This window comes from Callospermophilus lateralis, unplaced genomic scaffold (genome assembly GCF_048772815.1).
Source record: "Callospermophilus lateralis isolate mCalLat2 unplaced genomic scaffold, mCalLat2.hap1 Scaffold_63, whole genome shotgun sequence".
NCBI lineage: Eukaryota > Metazoa > Chordata > Mammalia > Rodentia > Sciuridae > Callospermophilus > Callospermophilus lateralis.
This window is the reverse complement of record NW_027514713.1, coordinates 4200785-4220838: the sequence shown is the minus strand read 5'-3', so window position 1 is coordinate 4220838 and position 20054 is coordinate 4200785. Positions and strand designations below refer to the sequence as shown.

Here is a 20054-nt window from a genome sequence, read left to right as displayed (position 1 = left end):
TAGCTGTACAGGAATGGTGGCTATGGGTTTTCCCACAGTCATTCTAGTTTTGCCCCTGCTGCCTCCTCTGTCTGAGGTGCTGTAGGGAAGGGTTTCTACTGGTTCACCCAGATTCTAGTTTCCACTGCCCCAGGTTATGAATGGTGGATGTTGATTCCCTATGCTTAATAAGTCTGGTGCAAGGTCCCACAAGTATCTAAACAATGTCCTGTCACTTGCCAGTTGCAATGACTTTCTAGGCTGGTATCCAACCCACTCTGCTGAACAGCTATGGCAACTTCCCAATGGGCCTGTATGTCACTGAGTATCAGGGAGTTCCACACTGGAATGGAGCTGCAATCCCAGAATCCCATGGTGCCTCTCCAGCAGTGCCAGTGGTTGGGACCTGGTGACACAACTTTCCTTCATTCTGGTTCAAAGTTGCTTCATTGTGGCTTCTGAGTTAAGGGAACCTGTGCTGAACTTTCCACCCTCAGCTGGTGCTCAGAGGCTGAGGGGCACTAGCCCTGTACTTCCTTGGCCCAGGTTCCCACCTGCCCATTCTGTTACCCTGGTTCCTGGTGAGGGGGCTGGTGGACAGGGATTTGCAAGATTTACAGCTAGTAGTGGTCCTTCTGAGATAGGAAAGAACTGGCAGTAGAGATAGGGAAGGGACAGTAAAGGTGGACAAGCGGGAAGCACCGGGACACCCATTGTAATGTGCCCAATATGTTATAAAATAGTTCTTCAGAAAGGGTGTCAAATGCTATCCCGCCAAAAGTGAGCACACAATCCATCCTCCATCCTCCATCCCGCACCCACCTAGGGACAATTGAATTATCAAAACCAAACAAGAGCAGCTTATCAATCTCCCCTCACTTGCCTTTCTAAGGAGGACCACTGCAAGACATACCCAGCTCCCTCAGCCCTCGAAGGCATGCTGGCCTAGGCTTCTGGATCTTTCTCTCACTTTAATTCTTAGTAAAATTCCCACTCACTCGTGTTTGCGATGTATGTCCTTTGATTAATGGAACCAAATCTGACTCCTGACAGTCACACTTCAAGATGGTCTTCCTGGCTACATTCTCAAGAACTACCACTGCAAAGGGCTTCTCTCTGGTTTCAAGTGTGGCTGTCCAGGTGTAGGAAGATGCCCAGATGATTTAAAAGGTTGACTGGTGGGCTGTAGCCTGAGGGCCACCTGCTCAACTTTCTCATCACAATTTGTTTTTCAGCAGTTTGTGTTCTTTTTTTACTTATTTATTTATTTAATGTGGTGCTGAGGATTGAACCCAGTGACTCACACATGCTAGGCAAGTGCTCTGCCATTGAGCCACCACCTCAGCCCCCAGTGTGTGCTGTTTTAAGGAACCTTCAGCATTTTATTTTTTTTATTATTTTTTTAATATTTATTTATTTATTAGTTCTCGGCAGACACAACATCTTTGTTTGTATGGGGTGCTGAGGATCGAACCCGGGCCGCACGTATGCCAGGCCAGGCGAGTGCGCTACTGCTTGAGCCACATCCCCAGTCCACCTTTGGCATTTTAAATGTTGCTGTCTTTGCAACACTTTTCCGACAATTTTTAAGTGGGTGAGCTTAAGAGAATGTCCACTCCCCCCACTTTCTTTTTCTCTCTCGGATGCCCTCCCCCATATCCACAGGTTCAGGATAGGGCACTCTGAGTTTTATTTCCTCCTCTGGTAACCTATTTTCTAGTCTTTCCAGATCTCCAACTATGTAGCATCGAATCCCAGATCATTTATTTTATCACACACCTCTCAATTTCGCTTTTATTTGCTGCCTCCTCTCCACTGTGGGCAGAGATCTGGACTTGCTGCCTAGTTTGCTTCCACCATCTTCTGAGAGGAAGAAAAAGGCGAATATTTGAATCAATAATTTGAAGCAGAAAACTCATATTCTAACCAATACCCTCTTGGTTCGAATCCTGTGATTATATCTACAAAAGTCATTTACTTTCTGAAGCTATAAAAGCCATTTCACTTCCCACACCAACTCTGTCTCTTGTAAAAAATGTCAGTCATCACGATGAGTTCTTTTTTATTTAAACTTAAAAGCATGGTGGATCCAATCTTTTTCACTTCAAAAGTTTATGTTATTAAGGCAGTACGTGTGACAGTGCCATTTCTGTTTCTCAACTGTAAACTTCCAACTGAAAACAGAATAAATAGTTCAGGGCATGAGGAATAAATGACCAATTAAGAATATTGAAGCTTATTTGTTTATTTATGGCACTAGAATTGAATCCAGGGCTTTACACTTGCTGGGCAACTGAGGGCTCTCTACTGCTGTACTGCATCTCCAGCCTAGTAGTTTTGGGTTTTGTTTTGTTTTGTTTCACTGCTAGGGATTAAATCCAGGGGCACTCTACCACTGAACACTGAGCTATATCCCCAGCTCTTTTTATTTTGAGACAGGGTCTGACAATGGTTCTGTAAGGCCTTGCTAAGTTGCTGAGGCTGGCCTCCAACTTTCGATCCTCCTGCCTCAGCCTTAGAGCAACTGGTATTACTGGTGTTTGCCACCACACCCAGCTTAGTTCTTACTTCTTAATCACCAAATGCAACAAGCTAGGTTTAGGACATAAATATACCTCCAGTTCTCTTTTGGTATTTTATTCACCATAATTGGTTCTCCTTCTCTCCTTTCCTTCCTCCATCCTTCAGTCCTGTTTTCTTCTAATGAGTCAGAACAAAATGTAATTCAGGATATTGCCCACCTGATTGTGAACTCACTTTACTTAAGTGAAGACTGTCCTAATTTCCTCCACTATACCATTTTTTCTACTCTAATTTTTTTAGAGATCTTTCTTCTTACACTTTACTAAAAATACTAATATTATTTTAAAACATAGAAATCAATTAGAATTCAAGTTTCTCAGTAGTACTGAGATAATACAGTTTTTTTAAGGGGGGGTGCATATCAGGGATTGAACTCAGGGTCCCTCAACCACTGAGCCACATCCCCGGCCCTATTTTGTATTTTATTTAGAGACAGGGTCTCAATGACTTGCTTAGGGCCTTGCTTTTGCTGAGGCTGGCTTTGAACTCATCATCCTCCTGCCTCAGCCTCCCGAGCCACTGGAATTACAGGCATGTGCCACCACACCCAGCTAATACAGCTCTTAAAGGAATTTTTACCTGAGCTTTTATTAATTTATATGAACACTTTATTTGATGTTTGTGTGCAAGGTGTCATCTTTCAGTCCTTAGCTAAGTGTTACCTTACCACTTAGACTTGCTAACAGTTCTGTTATTTTTGCTCACATCATTCTGAAATCTAAGCTTTTAAGTTTAGACACAGTAAAATAGAAAACTTTGGTTAAATTGAGCCTGAAGATTTTTCCCCCCTCATACTGTTTTTGTAAAAATTTGAATTAATTGCTAACTTAAAACTAGGGAAATTTTGCATATTTGTATATATTTGTACCTTCTCATAAAAAATCAGAAGTCCTGGAAATGTGCCAGGCCTGTCTCCTCCATCCTGTCCATCCTCAGGCTCATCTGCTTTGCTGAGAGCTGCATTCCTAATATCCATCACAAGGCCTGGCATGTAAGAAACACTTAGTAAGAGTATTTACAGCAAGAATATGGATGGAATGGGAACAATTCCTTTTAACTTATAAAAGAATCAAAGAATCAAGTAAGTGTTTTATGGATTTTTTTTTTTGTACCATGCATAAAACCCCACGGTTCTTAACCACTGAGCCACATCCCCAGGCCTTCTTATATTTTATTTAGAGACAGGGTCTCACTGAGTTTCTTCAAGCCTCACCAAGTTGCTGAGGCTGGCTTTGAATTCCCAATCCTCCTGCCTCAGCCTCCCGAGTTTTTAGGATTACAAGCTTGTACCACTGCACTCAACTTCTTATGGATGCTTTTAAATATCACCACAAATTCCATGGCACTTCTTCCTATAAAAAGTGGAAACCAATCCTCGTCCCCTTGAGTATGCATCACTCCCTGCTAATGAGTTGAATTTGGTCACTACAGTGTCTGTGATTCTTGCGTCTATACCAAAACAGATATTAATACTTTTACCTTGCTACCTTGGCTGGACGAAAGGCAGGCTCAGTATCCTGAGGATTGCTTATGTGGGCCTTTAGAGAGATTCACATGGTAGGGAGCTAAGGTCTCCTGCCTCCAACAGCACCATCCTGCTAGGCCTTAGAGTGGTCTGCCTTGGAAGCATCTCTGCACCAAATTAAAACCTTCAGGTGACTGTGGACATGGCTGCAGCCACCTGACTCTAAGCCAGGACCTTCCCATGCTCCAGCCACTTATGAATCCCAGATATTGATTCTGTGAGAGAATCAAGGCTTATTGTCCAAACTGTAGTTTGAGGATACTTTGCAAAAAGCAATAAATAACTACTCTCTCTCAAGATAATCTAAGTAAATTTGATTGTTCACAATTCATGGGTTGTGTTTGATGGACATATGTCCTAATAGTCTGGATAGGGGGAGGACTAGCAGTTCTTCCTGACATAATTACTGATTGGAAACAACAAAAAATGAGGCTCCAGTTTGATTTTTCCAAGCAAACAAGCAGATACAAAACTGTCACGCATTCAAGTGTTCAAACTCAGCTGTAGCCCTGTTTTCTGTCATTATAGGCACCCTGACAGCGTCTTGCATGAAAGGTTTATTCAGAAACAAACTGGACCCTGTTATGACCAGGTGAAAGTTGGATCAGATGAAAGAGTCTTCCAGTCAGTAAGCAGACATGAAATGGAACTGAATTGAGTCCTAACCTCAAGATGATACCCAGGAGGCATTAGGCTTCTGGGCTAAACAGGTAATAGTACCTCAGCCATGCCAGAGTAAAAATGCTGGGGCAGAGTAAATATCCTGCCAACTTCACATCATTCCACAAAAGAAAATTTATTTTTAATACTTCTTGTGTTAATGAATAAAACTTCTGGTGCTGATTCAGATAGGAATATTTGAAGCTCTTGGTGTGCTAATTCCTGATGAGAAGTCTCAGATGCCAACTGCTTGTAGATTCTTGATCAGGACACTCTATTAACATTTAATAGGGTGATAGAGTAATGTTAATGTGCACATATATTACATGTTGGCTTGCTTTATTGATTGATTGATTGATTGATTGATTGATTGCAGTGCTAGGGATTGAACCAGGGTCTCTCACATGCTCCGTATCTCTCTGCTAGTGGGAAGCGGAGAGGCCGGCAGAGTTGTTCAGTTGGACTGTAAGCATGAGTACAATTAAGAGGTGGGTGTCTTTGCACCCTTTGCAGCCCTCAAGGACTGAAGGTAGGTAAAGCAGAAGACACCCTAGGCCCGCCCAGCGGCGTCACAGCTTTGGGGCCAGGGAGGCTAGGCTGGGACGCCTCCCTCTACCCCCTCTCCATCCCCTCCTCCCCCCCTCCACCCCCCAACCCCCCCTTGCCTGTGAAGGGGCTGTAGGTGAGTGTGCCACCTGTTAACCTGGCGCTCTGGTACCCCGAGTGTTACCACCCCTGCTAGGCAGAGAGTCCTGGGTCTCTTCCCTTTTGGAGCCCTGAGGGGCTTGATGAGTAAGTGCCACTTTTTGAGAAGCCCTCATACTTGAGACCCACGTTGGAGAGGTAACCTAGCTCCAGGTTTGCCAAGGTCGGGCCTGGAAGGCATTCGCCCGCAGAGCTGTGGAGGAATTCTGACTGGCGGAAACCTGCTTTCCTGGGACGCTTGCGCAGTGCAGAGACCCAAGGCTGAAGATCTTCTGAGGGTCTTCAAAAATATGTATTTTGTTTTTTGGGCAGGTTCCCAGTGGGCTGGAGAATTGGCTGACATGGGTGAGGGAAGGCGAGCGTTATTTGCAGGGTTCTCAGTCTCGCTGCTCCTTTCTTTGTATCTTAAAAAAGCAAACAAAAATGACTGATCCTGGCTAGGAAAGCCGAGGCACGCCGAGGCCCTTTCACAGCGGTTTCTCGGAATTGGGGCAAGGGTGTGATGGCGGAGCCACAGATCTCTTACGCTCTGATGCTGTTGTCTTCGCAGTGATCTGAAAGAGTTACCTGGGATTCGTATTCTGCATAAAGAAACTCAGAGTCGACTCGGATGCGATAGGACTGAAGAACAAGCATCAGGGATTCTTATGCCGATTTTCCAAGGAATGGGGTTCGCAGCGTTGAGTAGAAGAAAAGGCTGGTTCCTCAATTGTCCAACAGCATTTAAGACCTAGAAATCTCAGGATTGCCCAAATTGCCGTGGATCAGCAACTTTCCTATCGTACACTTTTTCAAAGAAAATATTTTCTGTTCTCTGCGCTGTCCTTTTACTCCCAGCACTACATTCCCTGGTGCAGACTTCAGCCTCATCATTTAAAGTATGTCTTATATTTTTGCCAAGTATGATATCTAATTGAAAACTAATTTTTGGTTTTGGATGAATCTGTAGAGCTCACGTTGTAAGAAGAAAGGAGGAATGAGACACAATGAAAGAGAAGTCCAAAAATGCTGCCCGGACTAGGAGGGAGAAGAAAAACAGTGAGTTTTATGAACTGACTAACTTACTGACTTTGCCCTCAGCTATCACCTCACAGCTGTACAAAACATCCATAATCAGACTCACAACCAGCTATCTCAAAATGAGAGTGGTGTTCCCAGAAGGTAAGTGACTTTTACTAGAAGGAATTTCAAAGCAAAGGGGGTAGGAACTTGCCAGACAATGAGCCTACCCCAGTGAGGGAGGTACACCCATATTTACTACATTTGTATGCTATGCAAAGGGAATTTTAGCCTAACTACTTGATTCAGGTCCTTTATAAATTCAAGATTGCTATTCCTTTTCCTAGCTCCCTCTACTTCCCCATTAATACTTCATGTTCAGTCCATTTGATGTGTCTGGTTGGGAAGCAGCCCAACAGTGCTTTTGTCAGCAATTCAGATACTGGGCTCAATTGAAAGTACTACTAATCCAAACATGACCTTCTTTTTTATTCCACTTGTTTGAATTATATCCAGTAGAAAGTAGGAACACTGCTAGATTCTGCATATTTGCTAGATATGGATAGATCTACTTATGTGTAACTAAATCAGATAATAATTCCTCTATATGTCTCTGGTTCTGCAAGTGAGAAGGTATATTCATACAAATACATCCTGAATTGACCCAGTCCCTTGGCTGCCTATAGTAAATTTGTTCTGCATTTTCAAGATATTCTCAAATTAGGAAACTAATTCTGGAACTTGGTGATTTGCAACTCTGGCCTTTATATTATCTGTAAGATACTAAGCTAGTTTCAAAATATATCAGATTGGACTAAGATGGGTAGCCCACTTAGAAAATATTTTCTGGGTGGCAGGTTGGCCAATGGATCCTGGGAAAATTGTTTTATAAGGCTGGGAAATCAGAGTAGTTGAGTCGTTGGCATGATTTAAAACTTATACTTAGTTCATCGACATTCACTATGTGAGGCAGAGCAGCCTTCATATAACACTGTGCTGTAAAAAACTGTTTATACTCACTAGGGAAAGGACACTTCTCTCTTCCATTTACCCATTTACTCAATCAAATTAAATCAGGTTTACAAAATATTTTAAATATGTTTTTACTACAAGAAGAAGATTTGAAAAAGTAAAGGAGAGATTACTAGTCAAGCAAACAAAAATCTAGCAGAAAAAAAAAACCCTGTTAATTTACAAACAAAACTTCTTATTTGACCTCTGAAAGTTTATGTTGAATCATTATTTTGAATGTTTGGCATTTGTTGTTTTAAAGAAATAGTGGTGGGCAAGGAAATAGTCATTATTGGATTTGGAGTTTCACTTTGCTTGATCTTGATGCAAAAGCTTGCAAAAATATGCGTCAAATTAGTCAGGGACACTACAGGAAAACTTCCAAATTATAGTTCAATTCTACCCTCAAACTACATGGTGTGTTCCTCTTAAAGTGGTTCCTTGAAAAGTTCTCCTCATTTGTCTCTAGAAACCACAGGAGGAGGGGAATCAAAGCTTTAAGTATCTGTAAAGTTTTTTAAAAGAAAAAAAAATATTTAGAAAGAGGGAGGAACTTTATGCTAAAAACCACATTTCCCATTCAAACTGTGCTGATAATTGCTGATGGGAAACTGATCGTTATACCACACTGTCTTCTGTTTAAAATAGAGATCTTGTTGTCTTTTATACTGTGAGCACCTACTTGATAAAAATAAAGCTATTGCCAACTCCGCTACCACGCAGTTCCTAACAGGATTACTAGCAGTGATTTGCCAGCCCCTGCGGTCTCAGTGGGTTCCCTTTCTGCATGATTTCTAGCCGACTCGACAGTTATCAATGCCAATGTCGCTGGCTGTTTGATCAGAAGCAGCCTATGATGCTGCCTATGGGGATGAGAGTGATCTCAGGAGGAGAAGAACAGCGGGTAGGCGTTCCCAGGCGGCCAGCAGCCGGCACTGAGAGCCCAGGGAATCGCCCAGGCCAGGGATACTCGCCTGCTTGGGACAGACCCTGGGCAGGGGCAAGCTCCACCAGAAGGAGCTTGGGACTGTTTTGGGGTGACTGTTTTTGTTTTGTAAGAGAACAACTTTCTTGTTTAATTAAGTCCTACCTCCACAAATTATAAATCACGTTATAAGTAAATAGGAGGGACAAAAAGTAAATTCCCATAGGCAACTTCTCGTTATTTATTTTATTTTATTTTTTTAAGAGAACGCAGGCGAAGTCTCCCACTGGAATACCCTTGGTGACAAGGCCAGTCCCCTCTGGCTACTTTAAAGGGCAATTGTGCTTTCTGCAGCCAACCCCCCTCTCCTCCTCCAGAGTCCCGCCCGGCCCCTCCCACCTCTCCCTTCTGTGGGTGAGTGTGAGTTTATGGGGAGGAGGGGACGGAGGATGTGTGAACTCTTGGTACATCATTGATTTCTCCAGCTACTGTGGAGCTCATAACTCCCCCCCACAGCTTCCACGGATGAGTTAAGATAGGGTCATAGGAACAGCTGAATCCTAGGGATGAGGTTTTAATTCTGAGAGTGTATGAGCTTCAAAAACTCAAATGCGGCCCTTCAAAACGTTAAAAAAAAAGAAAAACAACAATAAATAACAACAACAACATATCAGCTTTCAAAGGAATAAAATAGTGAAAAGCCTTAGAATCTGGCACAACCTGCAGGGGGTGCCCAATTTGGGTTCTTTCTTGCCTCAGAGAAGCTGGGAGGACTAGACTGAGGTCCCAGGCAGTGAAGGAATCCCAAGTCCTTTTCATCTTTGTATGGTTGCAGGCTTTTTTTTGTACTAGTGACTATACACAGTGGCAGCTTTACCACTAACCTACACCCAGTCCTCATCCTGGAACTTGTGATCCTCCTTCCTCAGCCTCTCAGTCCCTGGGATCACTGACTTGCGTCTCCATACCCAGTTGGTTGCAGTCTTCTTTAGTGAGACTAAATGGAATTTGAAGATTAAATTCATCCTTCTTATATCAGTCTTGAAGCCATTCTAGCACACAATAGACCCTCAATAAATTTTGTTTTAGGGATAGCTATTTTATCATGGTAAATATTCCATTACACATAGATTTTTGTAAGACATTCTCAAATAATTATAAATCTGGTGACATAGCTATAGGCATAATGATATTGTAAAATTTGTTTTTTTTTTGTTCATATCAAATTCATCTATATTACCCTACAATGCAAAAAGCTATAAACTAAATGAACAAATAAAATTCCCCCATACTTATTTTTTAAAGGAGAAAAATAATTAAAATATAGGTCATTTCCTTTCCAATCTTCCCTGCTAAGTATAGTTTTTCACTCAAGAGTCTATTAGCTTTTATTTGGTGGCATGTTTCAGCTTTTAAACTTATTTTACCTGAGTAGAGAATAATAAACTAATGAGGGAGAAATGATAGAGAAAAGAGGATGGGATATGGATATTCCAAATAATTAAGAATAAGCATTAGATTCCCATGTTGAATTTGAGATTTAATAGTAAAAAAAGTAAAGTAAAAAAGAAATTCTGATAACATTATTGTGAAATCATTAAAAGCACATATCTTCTGACTGATAATAGTCTTTTCTAAATAGTCTAGAAAAGGAAAGATTGAGGCATGTAGAAATATATAAATCTTAGGTGCTATCAAAGCTGGAAAGACAGGATAAAAAAAGAGAAGTCTTGACCTTGTTTGGGTGCTAAATAGGACAAATTCATCTAAAAATAAATACATATTAATTATCCTTCTATAATGCAATTATACTGGGCATAGTGGTATGTGGAATGAACTTTGAAAGAATCAGATATGTTTTCAAGTCTATAGCTGTTCAGTCTTGGTAATATCACCCTGCCATTTTGTTGTCAAAACATCTTTCAAAAATAAAAATAATCACAATTGAAATTAGTGAGTGTTCAGGAAAGAGAAGATGAATAAGCAAACCTCCACAGACCCTTTCTATAATATTCATCTCTAGATTGAAATCCCTAATTGTATTATATTTTTTAAAGCAGAGAACTGAAGAAAAGAAAGAGGCCCCCATTTCCCACATGCATCCGTGATTTAAGACTGTTTTTCTTGCTGTTCAAGGAAATGATTAAGCATTAAGTTTCCATGTTTATTTTCTTACAGAAGTTTTTCTCATTTAAAAGCCTTTAAGCACAGTTTATGCTCTACAATAAATTTCTCCATTTGATTCTAGTTTTGATGTGGACTTAAAGTGTGGAGTGAAGAACTAAATTTTGTAGAGCATTTGCAAGGCAGATTTTTTTGCTAGAAATTGTAGGTCTAGCCACTGGGGTGGGGGGAACACTTTTTTTCTTAAGGAGACAGATCATTACCAAAAAATTACAACATGAAAAAAATATAAAAAAACAGGTATTAAAAGCTATGGTGATGATTTCAAATAAGGAATGATCACGTACTTGAAGCTAAAACAATACTAAACTTACAGAGTATAAAACCTGATTTCTACAACAGTTGTTTTTCAGTTCTAGGGAATCCCAGCAGCTTGAAACTTTTCCTGACAAATGGTGACACAGAATACAAAGCCACGGATTCTTGCTGCATTTCTCTATAGGTCCAGGAATTTCTCAAAAAAAAAAAAAAAGAGGTTCAGACTCTTATAATATTAATGATTTTAGTGGGTTATTCATTGCCAGTCTTTGACCCATAAAAATTTAAATTTTATGTGAGGAAGAGGAACCCCAATTATTTAGAAATGGTCCTTCTCTTCGGAGAATGCTAAAAGAATGTCCTCAATGAAACAAATTTTCCTCCTCAGGTACCCCCACACAGTGGGCGACTACTGTGCCTTTGTGGCTCAGGCGAGGCTAGGGACAGCTACTATATTACAGTCTCAAGTTCATTTCGCCTGTGTCAAGGTCTGAAGGCTCAAGGCCAATGAAGTTGGCACAGTGAGTCCCATTCTCTCTGCAGTGTCCCAGTTGCCCCATTCCCCGTGCCGGGTCAGGTGTGTGGAAAGCCCAGAATGTCTCCGCTGGGTGTCTGCAGCAGAGGCTGCGGTTCTACTGGAACTGAGATCCTCTACAAGCGCATGGAATCTTCCCTCCTGGAAACAGACAGGATGGACATGATTTCTATTTCAGATCTAGACAACCGCCGGTCAGGAGGGTTCAATCTGCACGAGGGAGAGAGAGGAGTCCGTCGCAAGAGGGGACATCAGTGTTTACAGAGCGGTGGGGAAATTGGTAGATTTATTTAGATGTTCAAACACCCAGAAAGACCCTATTTGAGCTTAAGGGGCGTTCAGTGTCACTTGTTGCCAAGATTTTGATCGCTTGCTTAGGAAGCAGCTTTAAAAAAACCTAACACCTTGTTTTATTGTGAATGATTTTTCCCAGTGCCACATTTAGAGTGTTTTGTCATTGTGCATTTTAAAGAAGAAGGTCATCTAAAAAAAAAAAAAGATGACATGTTGAACCTTGTACAATGATGTAAGAATGGAAGGACTTCACTATCTAGATGATATAATTCCACAAGCAGCCCCATTAGAAATATTATCTATAACACGTTTAACATAGCTCTACCCAAGTTTCTTCTGCCTTTTTATTTCTTTCTATACACAGGTAATATAGTAGACTAATATTAATATTTAAAAAATCAACCATGAGAGTCTTCAAGGTTTGCTGTTTTAGGCATCACCATAAAAACTGGCAAAGCCTCAAAAGTTCTTAACGTTGTAATGTAGAGGAGATGAATGGACTGTCTTTGTTAATAGGAGATGGTACCTGACAAGTAGAGAATGGAATTACTTTCTATGTCAAGAATGCAATAAAAATATTGCTAAGAAATTGTTAGCACCTCAAAGTAACCAACTTCAGGAAAGTCCCCCCACACCCTTTTGGAGGCAGAGGGGACAGGACTAGGGTGTGTCAAGCTGGGGCTCCCAGGGAAAAGGAAGATGAAGGATTTCAAAGGGGTGCTGGTAAGCGTCAGACTGAAAGTCAACCGCAAGCTAAAGGATTTTTTTTCCGAAGGGGATTAAAGACAGATCCAGGGGAGGAGAATGTCTAGAAAGTCCTGTAGCCAATCAGAGAGGACACCAGGTACCAGATGAATCTGGCCAGTTGTTTCGGGCCACTTTGGGGGCAGAGGTTTGCTATGTGGGGGGACATCCTCCGCCTCTTGATAAGGACGATGATGAAAACTTTGGGCGAGAAATGAGTGTCTCTCCTCTCCTTAAACAAACTAGTGAAACTACACAAAAGTGATCGCTAGTGTGTGATTTCGGGGGCTTCTCTAATGCAGAGGCCCCTTGAGGTCCAGCCAGGAGAGCACTCCAGGAGAGTCTGTCCTTGCGAGAAGCCCGGTTCCCTCAGAGCCAGAGGTTGGCTTCTGTTCGGAACCCAGGAGGTGCCAAAATTTATACTCTGGCATGACCTCTTCCCAACTGTGCAGGTTGCGTGGGGGTGACTGGGAAATAATATCAGGGGGTTCTTCCTCTTGTACTAATGTGTTACAAAGCACAAAAAATGCGAACTAGTCCCAAACTGACACTCGGGCTGAGATTCTGATACTAAAGTTTGTTTCTAGGTCTTCCCAGGACTCATTAGGCGGGGGGCCACTCAAGTCAGACCAGCTCCCTGGACCACGTTTGCCAGGAACTGGGCTCCCATCTACTCCAGGTACGGACCCACATCTCCCAGTGGCTCACATCCTTCGAGGTCCTGGTTTCCTGGATGGGCCTCTGCTTTCTTAAAAACTAACTAAAAAAAAAAAAAAAATTAAAGATCCATTATGGACATGGCTCTCTCAGCCTAACAGCATCTCCAAAGTTAGAACTAAAGCTCTTAACTGGATGAGGGTGGGCGGATGGAGCCTCACCAGGCTGAAAGGGAGGCAAAGTGGCAACCAAGGCTTTGGGTTTGGAAAACAACCCTGCAAAGCTCCATCAGGGTGCTGAGACCAAGGCAGGGGGCATTTTTTTCATCTTTCCGTTGCTGGTACTGGAAGCCCAGGGCCAAGCCGCCAAGACAGAGCTGCAGAACCATCTGAAATAAAGGATTTCCCAAGGAGATATCAGGAATCTGGTAGAAATGCCCGTCTGTGCTTTAACCTACACTTTGCGGTTCCAGCTGGGTCTGCAAATAACTTCATCTCTTCCTTGTAGTTCCCTGGCTCCCCCTCACCTCAGGCCAGCGCAGGCTCTGGGCTACACGCATACACACCCCCAGGTATTGAGATGAACCAATGTGAGGTGCACATTACACTGTTGTTTGCAGTGCACACTGTTTTAAACTGCCTGTTGCCGGCTCAAGTCGCAGAACAAATATTTTAAATAATAAAACTCCTGATGGCATTTTTAGGTTTGACACTTGTCCCCTACCCCACACCCTCTTTATTATTATTCAAGTCCACTGGGAGTGGTAGCTTGGAACCTAAGAAGTTTAAGGGAAGCCTGCAATTCTTCCTCCAGGACCCGCATGAACAGTAATCTCTCTGCAGCGTCCCACAACCTTCCTGTTCCACTAGTATCCAAACTCTTTTTCCTCAGGAAACAAGAGGTTTTAGTTGCACTGAATAAAGAAAGGGTAAGAGCTTTTCTTTGCTGGCCTGGCTCCCATACTTTCGAATTTATCTAGAAAAGGTGCTTATTTCAACACCTTTCATCAGATGTCTCTCAGCTGCCCCCACCCCCCGCATCTTTTCATAATCCCAGTCAATATCTTCTGGCAATATAAACAAGATAATGAAACCCCCAAACAATCCCTCACCCCTTCTAGCTCTTGCCCAATCTCTCCTTTTTTTTTTTCCCCCAAACTTCTGGTAGGATTGACTTCCATTCCTTATTTCAGTGGCTCACTCCCTTCCCCATTTTCTCCCACATCCCTGCAGTCTGTCATCTCTTCTACCCATTAGGCATTTACAAAGGCCCCACCACATTTTGACATTAAGAATTAGATGCCCATTTTTTTTATCCTCCCTCAACTTGTTCATCCTAGAAAATAGGAGGCTCAGGGCTGGGGCTATAGCTCAGAGGCAGAGCGCTTGCCTAGCATGTGTGAGGCACTGGGTTCTATCTTCAGCACCACATAAAAATAGACAAAATAAAGGCATTCTGTCCATCTACAACTACAATTTTTTTTTAAATATAGGAGGGTCAATTGTATGTCATCAGAAAGCCCTTTCCTCATAGACTTTACATTCTAAGAGGAGCCTTAGAAACCCACACAGGTGTACTGCATAGTGTGCCAGGTGACAGGTACTGTGGAGAAAAATGGAGGAGGGCTCTGTTTTGGGGTCACAGTTTAAAATGGAGATGATTGAAGTGGAACTAAGAAGGTGACATTTGGGCAAAGACCTTTAAGGGGGTAACACTGAAGAGGTAACATTCTCCTTTTTTCTACAATGTCTGTAGTAGCTTGATTTCCCAGGTTTCTCTCCCTCTCTGACTGTTCCTCTTTGATTTTTCCCACCACTGTCTCTTTCACAAATGATGTAGTTTTCAGAAGGTTCTACTGTTTCTTCTCTCAATGCTCCACAGCCTCCTGGGTGATTTTAACCAACACCACTGCTTCAACTCTTCCCTCCACATGGCCCTGCCTATTTTATCCAGATCTAGAGCCCCTCCTGAATTCTAGACCTTTATTTCCTACTAACAACTAGACACATTTAAGAGGAAATTGTAATGTCCATGAAGCATCTCCAAGACAAAAATGCATATTCCTCTGGCCCAAACTTCTTTTTAAAAAAAAATATTTAATTTTTTTTAGTTGGGCACAATACCTTTATTTATTTGTTTTTATATGGTGCTGAGGATCAAACCCAGGGCCTCGCACCTGCGAGGCCAGTGCTCAACCGCAGGGCCACAATCCCAGCCCTCTGGCCCAAACTTCTGCTTGTACAAAATTCACTGTTGCTCCAAATTTCAGTCTTGGTTAATGGCATCACCCTCTACTTAATGTCCTTACTGAAACTTGAAAGTCAACCTGAACTCTCTTTCTGCCATCAATTAGCATGAAGTTCACAGCCAGCATCATCTTTAAATTAGATTCTCTTCTTTCTTCATATCTTTTTTGATCACTCAGTTTCAGACTTGACCCATCTCCACTGCAGCTATCTGCTCTGATCTCTTCACCCCAATTTCTTCCTTCCTTCTGTAGGTCATTTCCAAGATTAAAATAATACATCTTGGGTTGGGGATGTGGCTCAAGCAGTAGCGCGCTCGCCTGGCATGCATGCGGCCCAGGTTCGATCCTCAGCACCACATACAGACAAAGATGTTGTGTCCGCCAAATACTAAAAAAATAAATATTAAAACTCTCTCTCTTTCTCTCCAAATCTCTCAATCTCTCTCACTCTTTCTTTAAATAATAATAATAATAATAATAATAATAATAATAATAATAATACATCTAAGTATGTTATGTTCCTGCTTAGGAAACCTCTCTTGGAATCCTAATGCCTATAAGAACAACTTCAGATTCCTCAAATTGACATTACAAATTTCAAAAATTCATTGTGGGTGTACACCTATAGTACACCAAACACATCACTTCAGAATACATCTGATTCATCCTCCCGCAAAGTCCCTGCCTTTGCCACATTATTCCTTCTGCCTAGGATGCTCTTCTTTCCTTCTCTAGCCCAACATTCCTTTCCAAAGTTCTGCTCAAACATCAGCCCCTGTAAGGCATCTTTGACTCCCCTTCTCTAATCTCCTAAATCCCCCTTTCCTATACACTTTCTAGTGCCATTGGTCAGCTTTATTTTCTCTATAGATTTCAGACTGTAGGGTCGTCCATGTTGACCAGTGCAGTAGGGATTGGATATTTCCCAAACCCTGCTATTATTCTTTTTATGATATAACAACGTCCCTACAGAGCCCTTCAAACCTGACACAGAAAACCTCTGGTTCTTTCAGTGACTATCACCCCAAGAACATAATCTATTTCTGTGATTTATCTCCAGAATTTTTGTGCATGTCTATTACAAACACTTTTTCTTTGTCACCTTTGGTAAATCCTGAGCCTATGGGGCATGAGCATTTTCCACAACTTCCTCTGCATCTCTTCTAGTGTGCTACATGCTTCAGATGCTTACAACATTGGAATGAATGGAAAAAAAGAGGAGCTCTTGTGACTGGTTCTATGTCCTGTTTCCCAACAGTCTTTCTCTTCTCTATCTCTCTGCATTTCTGACTGAATGTTTCTAACTTTTGCTTTCCCCCACCCCTGCATTTCAACAGATGGTCTAGAAGCCTCTCCATTCACTCTATTTCTGCCTCCCCAGACCCTGGATGGCTTCATCTTTGTGGTGACCCCAGATGGGAAGATCATTTACACATCAGAGATAGCCTCAGTTTACCTAGGTCTTTCTCAGGTAGGTGAGTGGTCTACACTTCCAACCTGCAGTGTTTACATCCAGAGTTGGAAGCAGGAGGGGTGGGGCTTCCCCAATTCTTTTATGTCTGCATTTCTGGGCTAGAGACTTCTCACCTGATGGAGGGATTCATTAAACAGGTCTGGATCTTCTCATTCCTAGACTTTCCTTATCCATTAGCTTCCACCCAAAGCCCAAGCAATTGCTACTTTTTTGAGGCTTTACAATAAGCCAGATACTGTGGGAAGAGATTATATGCTTATCTTTACCAGAGCTGCTACTACTACTACTACTACAACAACAACAACTACTACTACTAGTTATTGTATTATCTCATAGATAAGGAAGCTGAGGTGTATGTAGGATGCAATAGGTAGCAAGGGGCAGAAATGAAATCAAACTCAGGGCCAGTTGCTGGCTCCTGTTTTCATGGCCCAACAGACCCCCCCACGACCACCAAGCTTTCAGCTTCTTCACGGGACATTCTACTACTGCACAGACGATGATACTCTCGTCTTTACAGGTAGAACTGACCGGAAACAACATTTATGAATACATCCACCCTGCCGACCATGATGAGATGACCGCAGTGCTCACTGCCCACCAACCCTACCACTCTCACGTTGTACAGGGTAAGGCAGACATATGTCTGCCATGCTTAAGCTCATGACGGTCAGCTTGTGGTTTTCTCCAAGTTTGTCGTGGCTGGAACTGCCCAGTCGCATGTCTCATGTCCTGATCTTCCCTCTGCTCCTCTCTCTCTCAGAGCACGAGATGGAGTGCTCCTTCTTCCTGAGGATGAAGTGTGTCTTAGCCAAGCAGACTGCTGGCCTCACCTGCGGGGCTACAAGGTAAGTAGCTGAGGTGAAAGATTGACACCCAGCAGCGGTTGGGTGTCTTTGGATGGGGCGGGACACAGGGATCTGCAGCATCTGAGGGTCATTTCCACATCAGGGACCAGTCCTCTGTGAGCCCTACATAGTACGTAGTTCCTTTGTTTCAAAGAGCAGCAGGTCCAGATGCTCCATTAGTCCCCGAACTGTATGAACTGCTGGGAATGAAGCCTAAAGACTAGGTCTGACTGGCCTAGTATTCCACAGCCACGGGGCCTCTCAGAGATGGGTCTGAAGAATCCTGAAAACCTCTGCAGTGGTGGGTAACCCTTGGTGGATTCCTAGGAGTTTAAACCCGGCGCCAGATTTGGACCTGCAAAGAGGTAAAGAATCAGAGCTTCAGCTCAAAGCTGTGGTTCTCAGGTTGAATGCAATTGAATGTCCTAAGACGTGTTAGGGTTGGTGAAGGTCCAGGCGTCTTCATTTTTACAAGCTTCCATGTGAGTTCAGTCTGACCTGCAGTCACTATCTTGAGACACTTTAGGGTCCTATCACTTTGGACCCCTTCCCAGAAGGGCGTGGCCCAGACAATGTTTCTGGCTGAGTAGTTTCAACAGGTTTCAACCCCCTCCTCATCTTTCTGGGGTTCTTCCTGAGTGTGGCTGAGTCTCCCGCCCTCCCACTCTGCCACCGGTCATTCACTGCAGTGGCTACCTGAAGATCTGCCAATACTGCTTGGACATGTCCCCCTTTGAAGGCTGTTACCAGAATGTGGACCTTGTGGCCGGTGGGTCACTCGCTGCCTCCTAGCGCTGTCATGAAGATCAAGCTGCACAGTAACAGCTTCATGTTCATGTTTCTAGCTAGCCTGGGCATGAAGCTCATCTTTCTGGACTCTAGGTGGGTGGGCAGGACCAAAAAGGACTGTTTCTAGTGTAATGGCAACCCTTCTTAGCCAGGTATAGATTCTCCTTGATCTGAATGAGCTCATTCTGCAGATGAGGTGACTAACCAGGTTCTGCGAACTGAGGGCCGGCACCCAGGTCTGAGACTGTGTTTGGTCGGAAGTTGAGGGCACCAGGCACTCATCCCACCCAAAATCCTCTCCACAGGGTGGTGGAGCTGATGGGATTTGAACCTCAGGACCTGATTGAGAAGACCTTGTACCACCACGTGCACGGCTGTGACACTTTCCACATGCGCTGCGCTCACCACCTGTGTAAGGAAGACTCTGCTATGCATGCAAACAACCTTGGCGGCTCCCCAGGGTGGTGGAGAGTGGGAAACTAAGCACACGCAAACGGACTGATGGAAACCCTCATCCTGGTAATGGCCCTGGTGGTGCATGAGGCCCCAGAGGGGGCCAGTTGGCACACTGGGCCTCATCTTGTTTCTCTACCTTACACCCGTCCTAGCACTGGTGAAAGAGGCACTTCTAGTTGAAATATCTTCTATTGTTATGCTTCACCACCTGCAAACATCACTGAAGTTGTGAACAAAAACCAAAGCTGTTAACTTTCCTAACCTGACTCTTACAGAAATTTCCTGCTATTTAGGGTTGATCCCAGGACCTTGAGGTTGCTATGTAAGCAAGTGCTCTATCACTGAGATAAATTCCCAGTTCACATCTGGGCTTTTCATATAGTTTTGTTTGAGCTTAATTTCCCCGGACTCTTCCTTCCATAGTTAGGCGAATTCAGGGAAACTCCCAACTTTATATGTTCCCCCCATTGCTAAAGGTGCAGACATCCACCCAGAGACATGCCATGCACTAGCATGCCTATAAAGAGTACCCAGGGTCTTGATTGATTTAACAGGGCCATCAATTGGGAATTGGCCTGTAGTTTTTCCCTCCTGCCAGGCGCAGTTATTAAGGCCCACAGGGGGTCTGCATTCTCACCACCTGGCATTTGGGATAAGTCTGGGCCACACTGATTCACCACCATTTTCCTGTGTCTTTCCATCAGTGCTGGTGAAGGGGCAGTTGACCACCAAGTAGTCAGGTCGAGCACTTTCATCTTCCTGAAGAGGCTTTCTTGTTCTTTTCTAGAAAAATATTTAGAGGTTCTTCCATTGCACTCCATATTTGCTTTCTTTTCTTTCTCTTAACCTTTTAAGTGAACTCTGCATTAAATAAAACTTAATGCAGCAGAAAGAAAAAAGAGAGAAAGAGGACAGGATCCAACGTTTAGAGCCATTTATAGTTAAAAAACAGGAAATCTGTTTCACTTTTTCAGATCTAGAGTTTGAAGTTCTTAATTTTAACTGGAGTCTCCAATCAAAGTTAGAGTTCTGAGAGAGTGTTTCTTTCCCTGAACCACAAAGGGGGCTTAAGTGACCAAAAGGATATGACTTTAAATTTCATGAAGTCAAGAGAGCCAATCATAAGCTGTAGGTCTTGGTGGGGCACCCCTCCTGGTCCTGACCACTTCAATGGGTGAGG

At 43.0% G+C, this 20054-nt stretch overlaps 1 pseudogene; it reads left to right on the top strand.

Moving 5' to 3' along the window:
• The first annotated feature begins 6438 nt into the window (after positions 1-6438).
• On the top strand, positions 6439-19610 carry LOC143389473 (single-minded homolog 1-like; annotated as a pseudogene).
• The last annotated feature ends 444 nt before the right edge of the window (positions 19611-20054 follow it).